Raw genomic sequence first — 6,860 nt, forward strand, 5'->3', positions numbered from 1 at the left:
GGGGAGAGGGCCGAGGTTGAAATTTTAAGACTGGCCAGGAAGGTTTTTTTGAGAAGAGGTCTTTGGAGAAAAAGCCTGTAGGAAGTGAGGCAGGGGGCTTGGGGAGTTGTGGGAGGAGATGGAAGCAGAGGGAACATCGGCTGTGCAGGCTGGGCCACCTGGGAGCTCCTGGGAGCTCAGGTGAGCGATAGAGTGGAACAGGCAGCCCCTGTAGGGCCAGAACTCACTGCCAAGCATGGGCTTCTATCTGAGGATTTTAAACAGAGAAAGAATGCAATCTAAGGGCTCAACAGAACTCAGGATCCTCCTGTCTGTACAGAGACAGGAGGGTGAGGTGCAGGTGGGAAAACCAGGGAGGAAGCTGTTACAAAGCAAAGATGATACCTGGGAGAGGCTGGTAAATATAAAGGAAAATTGCTTTCATTTGTTGATTTTGTATACCAATATCTCATGAGCTTTGTCATTAGGAATCAACATCCAGATCGTAAGCCTTTAGAAACACCCACCCGATCCTACAGCAGGTATGACTTCTAAGCTAAGTGCTCCCTTGTGCAAGATGTAACTTGTTCTTTTATGTAACTAACTTCAGTTTCTTCTTTTTTATTTTACCTTTTTTTTTAAAAGAGAAATTTATTTATTTATTTTTGGCTGCGTTGGGTCTTCATTGCTACGTACAGGCTTTCTCTAGTTGCGGTGAGCGGGAACTACTCTTCGTTGCCGTGAGTGGGCTTCTCATTGCGGTGGGTGGCTTCTCTTGTTGCAGAGCACGGGTTCTAGGCACGTGGGCTTCAGTGGTTGTGGCACTTGAGCCCAGTAGTTGTGGCTCGGAGGCTCTAGAGTGCAGGCTCGTTAGTTGTGGCACACGGGCTTAGTTGCTCTGCAGCATGTGGGATCGTCCCGGACCAGGGCTCGAACCCGTGTCCCCTGCATTGGCAGGCAGATTTTTAACCTCTGCACCAGCAGGGAAGCCCACTAACTTCAATTCCATGTTAGGGAACCATTAACCCCAGTTAAGTTTAATCCCAGGGTAAATTTAAACAGGTAGCATTTTCTAAGGCAGGTCTGGACTTTCTCATTCCATTTAGGGATTTTGCCTGCTTCTTCTCATGGTGGGTATTTCCTGCTGCACTTTCCTACCCTCACGCTTGCATTATTGTGGGTGCCCTTGTCTGTCACTGCTGTACCACGCTAGTATCACGGAAATTCTGGCTTTCTAGTCGGACTTCGGACACTGGTCCCCTGTATTCTGGGTCCTCAAACCTATTGGAGGATCCCCCCATCAGCTCCCATCTCATTTTGCCCTTGCCCCTGGGTGGAGAGAAACCACTGGTCTAATTCTCTCAATTTTCCTCGAGAGTTTTACTCATCATTGTCTATGGAAGCTTTGCCCAGGCTGGTGAAGAAAGGAAAGGAAGCTTATACAGTTTTGGTTTTTTTTTTAACATCTTTATCATAGTATAATTGCTTTACAATGTTGTGTTAGTTTCTGCTGTATAACAAAAGGAATCAGCTATATGTATACTTATATACCCATATGCCCTCCCTCTTGCATCTTCCTCCCACCCTCCCTATCCCTCTCCTCTCTGTGGTCATAAAGCATCAGGCTGATCTCCCTGTGCTATGGAGCTGCTTCCCACTAGCCATCTATTTTACATTTGGTAGTGTATATATGTCCATGCTACTCTCTCACTTCGTCCCAGCTTACCCTTCCCCCTCCCCGTGTCCTCAAGTCCGTTCTCTACGTCTGCGTCTTTATTCCTGTCCTGCCCCTAGGTTCATCAGCACCATTTTCATTTTTTTTTTTTTTAGATTCCACATATATGTGTTAGCATATGGTATTTGTTTTTCTCTTTCTGACTTACTTCACTCTGTATGAAAGATTCTAGGTCGAGCCACCTCACTACAAATAACTCAATTTCGTTTCTTTTTATGTCTGAGTAATATTCCATTGTATATATGTGCCACATCTTCTTTATCCATTCATCTGTTGATGGACACTTAGGTTGCTTCCATGTCCTGGCTATTGTAAATAGAGCTGCAATGAACACTATGGTACATGACTCTTTTTGAATTATGGTTTTCTCAGGATATATGCCCAGTAGTGGGATTGGTGGGTTGTATGGTAGTTCTATTTTTTAGTTTTTTAAGGAACCTCCATACTGTTCTCCATAGTAGCTGTATCAATTTACATTCCCACCAACAGTGCAAGAGGGTTTCCTTTTCTCCACACCCTCTCCAGCATTTATTGTTTGTAGATTTTTTGATGATGGCCATTCTGACTGGTGTGAGGTGAAACCTCATTGTAGTTTTGATTTGCATTTCTCTAATGATTAGTGATGTTGAGCATCCTTTCATGTGTTTGTTGGCAATCTGTATATGTCCTTTGGAGAAATGTATTTTTAGGTCTTCTGCCCATTTTTGGATTGGGTTTTTTATTTTATGTCTCTGCCACTCACTTCAAAGCTCCATGTGTGTGGGTATGTGTGTGTATGTGTGTGTGATACCTATAAATCGAATGGCAATGAGCAATATAAGGAATAAACTACTGATGAAAGCAACACCATGGATATATCCATCATCAGTAGGCTAACATCCTATTGGATGGCATTTATATAAAACTTTAAACAACACAAACTAATCTATAGAACAGAGAGCACAGAAAGCAGATCACTGTGCAGGGATGTGGTTAAAGGAGTGATTTTAAAAGGTCATGAGGAAATTTGGGGGAATGAAGGACAAGTTCGTTGTCACGATTGCAGTGATGGTTTCATGGATGTCTACATATGTTAACACATGCAATGGCATGATTGAAATAGGTTCAGTATAACCATGTCAATCATAACTCAATAAAGCTGTTACAAATTGATAACTTTAAAGACAGGATCTTAGGGCAGCTGTATTGTTATAAGTAGTAACACAGGACCCACTGAAGACCTGTCTCTTAATGTCTACATCTCATTGCTCTAGTCCATCTGTAACGGACTCCATGGGGGGAAAGATCTTTTTTTTTTTTCAATCCTACATGAACTTTAATGATTGTGAGATGGGGAAAGAGAGTACATTGTCTTGTGCTTGCAGATCGAGAGGTCTGGGCCATGGGGACAGGGGTGGAGAGAGCAATAGTCTGTCTGAACTTGCGGTCCCCCACCCACCTCCCCAGCATGCATGGTCCTCATTTTTGCCAAGGCCTCCTTCAGAAGTAATGGCTTTGGTTGCCATCAAAACCCCACTCCAGGGCTTCCCTGGTGGTGCAGTGGTTGAGAGTCTGCCTGCCGATGCAGGGGACACGGGTTCGTGCCCTGGTCCGGGAGGATCCCACATGCCGCGGAGCGGCTGGGCCCGTGAGCCATGGCCACTGAGCCTGCGCGTCCGGAGCCCGTGCTCTGCAATGGGAGAGGCCACAACAGTGAGAGGCCCACGTACCGCAAAAAAAAAAAAAAAACAAACAAACCCCCACTCCACCCAAATATGATCTCCAGCTTCTCAGCTAACTGCACGGACAGCATCCACTGGGCTGAGGCTCGCTGCCGTGAACGACACCCTCTGTGACAGCTGGTCCATGGAGGCCACAGGGTCTTTTTTCATGGTCATCTTCCTGATGGTGGGGCTGCACAGTGGGCAGGTCTATCTAGCTCTAACATGTACATCATAAAGTGTCACCATGCCGAGTGGTAGGCTGTGCTGTAGGTGAAAAGGTAGGTGCGCAGGGACTCATCCTGCATCTTTCTGACCAGCCTTATGGAACAGGCTCACACTTCACTGTTCATCTTCTTTTTGTTGAAGAGACTGGTGGGTCTTCCAGTTGCCCATCTTAATTGCCTCAGAGGCCACAATCATGTATTCCCTTATGGCCACAGGAGGCTCAGCAGAGCCTTCCACTGGGCCACCCACAGCCAGTGATGGGACTGTGTGTGACATGCGTTGGCTGCATTACTCTTGTGAGTAGCCATGCAGGGGACCCCCAGGAGATGGCACATGCCTGGTAGACATGTGCCTGCAGCTCTAGGTTGATGTGCAGGTGAAAGGCACTTCCTGGTGCCACTCCACCTTCTCCTCCAAGCTCTGTTTTGACAATGAAGACTGAGCATTAACTTGTTCTATCTTTCTTTCCTCGTTTTACAGTCATAATGATGAGGGAGAAATGATTTAAGTGCTAGGGATGAGGGAAAAGATGGTGGGCAAAGGAGATGGGGGCCAGGTCAGTTTATTTTCTACCATAATATTCCACCACTGACTTTTTCTTGCAAGGTTGAGGACCAGCTGCTAAACCTTCTGTAATAAATATATCAATGCCCTGTCACTGTTGGACGCCTCCAGAACTAGACCCTTGAGGATTGCCTTAACACCACATAACTTCTCCTGGGAGGAGAACTCTCCTAAATATTGCCAACAGGACAGTTTGCATTTGCAACATTGTGGGGATGTAGCTAAGATTATAAAACCCCGAAGCAGAAGCTGCCCTCCTTTCTAAATGCCATTTTGACATTCCTCTACATATATGATACAGAAAATTGAGTGATAAAACTAATCTTAATTGCTTTATTAGTGCAAAATATCTGGTGCAGACTTTTTCTTGAGAACACTGGGGAGAGCTCTAGGTTAGAGAAGAGGAAAGAAAAAATGTTCTAAATATGAACACCACCCTGATACTATTTTCACAGAACTTTGGGGCTTGGGTCACCTCAGTCTAACTCCTGTCCTAAATGTTCACTGAAATATTTTATTAAATTGAGCTTCTAATCACCCAGAAGATATTTTCCTGAATCATGGCCATGGCTGACAGAGGTGGGTGTGAAGGGTAGGAAGTGGGGAAATGTTGAAATTCTGCAAATCTACTAGCTAAGACAAGCATCTAGTTTGGAGAGAATTCTAAGAATTTCATTTTCTATTTGTAAAAGTTTCATTGAAGTATAATATACATACAGAAAAGTACACTTATCATAAGTGTAGAGCTTGATACATTTTCAGAAATAAAACACATCCATGTAACCAGCACCTGGATCAAAAAACAGCATTTTCAGTCCTCTAGGGCAACACACACACACACACACACACACACCACTTCTGGTCACTACCTACCTGGTCCTCCCGTCTGGCTAACCACTCTCCTGACTTCTAATACTATAGATTAGTTTTACTTGTTTTGGAACATCAAATAAATAGAATTGTACATCTGTTTATTGTTCTGGTTTCTCTTGCTCAATATTATATTTATGAGATTCATCTATGTTGCATATAGCGGTAGTTCATTTATTCTCATTGCTTCCCATTTCCATTGTGTGAACACATCACAGTGATTTTCAAACCCTTCTATTTGTCGATGGGCATTTGGTATGTTTCCAGGTTTTAGCACTTATCAAAAAAGCTTCTGGGACTTCCCTGGTGGCACAGTGGTTAAGAATCCGCCTGCCAATGCAGGGGACACGGGTTCTAGCCCTGGTCTGGGAAGATCCCACATGCCATGGAGCAACTAAGCCCATGTGCCACAGCTACTGAAGCCTGCGTGCCTAGAACCCGTGCTCCACAACAAGAGAAGCCACCGCAGTGAGAAGCCTGTGCACTGCAACAGAGAAGCCCCTGCTCGCCGAAACTAGAGAAAGCCCGTGGGCAGCAACTGAGACCCAATGCAGCCAAAAATAAATAAATAAATACATTACTTTAAAAAAAAAAGCTTCTATGAAAGTTTTCTACATGAACATAGCCCACTAAATTGTTTACTGGTAATTAGTATATTCACATGCATGATGTGTGTGTTCCAGTTTTTCATCCATTTTCCTTTTTATTGGGTGATCTGTCTTTTTATTTATTTATTTTTATTTATTATTATTTTTTTTGCGGTACGTGGGCCTCTCACTGCTGTGGCCTAACCTGTTGCGGAGTGCAGACTCCGGATGCACAGGCTCAGTGGCCATGGCTCACGGGCCCAGCCGCTCCGCGGCATGTGGGATCCTCCCAGACCGGGGCACAAACCCGTGTCCCCTGCATCGGCAGGTGGACTCTCAACCACTGCACCACCAGGGAAGCCCCTGATCTGTCTTTTTAGATTGATGAATAGGAGTTGTTATAGATCCTGAACATGAGTCCTTCATTAGACATATACACTGCAAGTAACTTCTCTTATTCTATGGTTTGACAACTTTCTTTTGAAAATCAGGAGATTCCTAGTCCTCCTCTTATGGTTATAGGCTTTGTGATCTTGGGCCATTCACCTATTTTCTCTATCAAAGTTTTCTCATCAGTAAAATGACACTTTGATTTCTTGATTTTTAATTTTCTCTTGAGCCTGTATTACATACATCCTTTTGCAAAAGTTGAGTAAAGTTCTAACTCAAAATTTTGAGGCTTCCCTCAGCTGGCTCAGACTGCAAAGGAGCCACAGGCGGCAGCATCGCAGAACATGCTAGACTGTGCTCTCTCCTCCTCTAAATTTCTAGCCATTTAGGAAGTAACTTTGAGAGTTCTATACTAGAGAAGGAATTTCTGTTAGAGAAAATTGACTTCGTTTCCAAGTTCTGCTCCACTGGAGTCTTGCTTCTTAAACATTTTACCGCGTGGCTTCAGCTATTTCCTGCTTGACTAGAAGAAGCAGACTGCTGCCATCTTGTTGCCCAAATAAGCATCTACAACAGTATTGACACCTGCTTAATAGATTATTTTAAAAAGGGCAAAGAAGATCCTGAGCAAAAAGTGAAATTTGAGTGGTGATTGTGGCAGAATATTTGTGTGGAATTGTGCTTCCTTAATTTCACTGGTCTCATGTTGACCTTCTGAGAGTATTATTCATGTTTCTTCATGAAGATGCCCAAGGAATCAGTATAGGTTGACAAAAATCATATAGAGGCTGGAGTGAGACAGGACTG

Source organism: Hyperoodon ampullatus (assembly GCF_949752795.1).
Source record: "Hyperoodon ampullatus genome assembly, chromosome: 14".
Lineage (NCBI taxonomy): Eukaryota > Metazoa > Chordata > Mammalia > Artiodactyla > Ziphiidae > Hyperoodon > Hyperoodon ampullatus.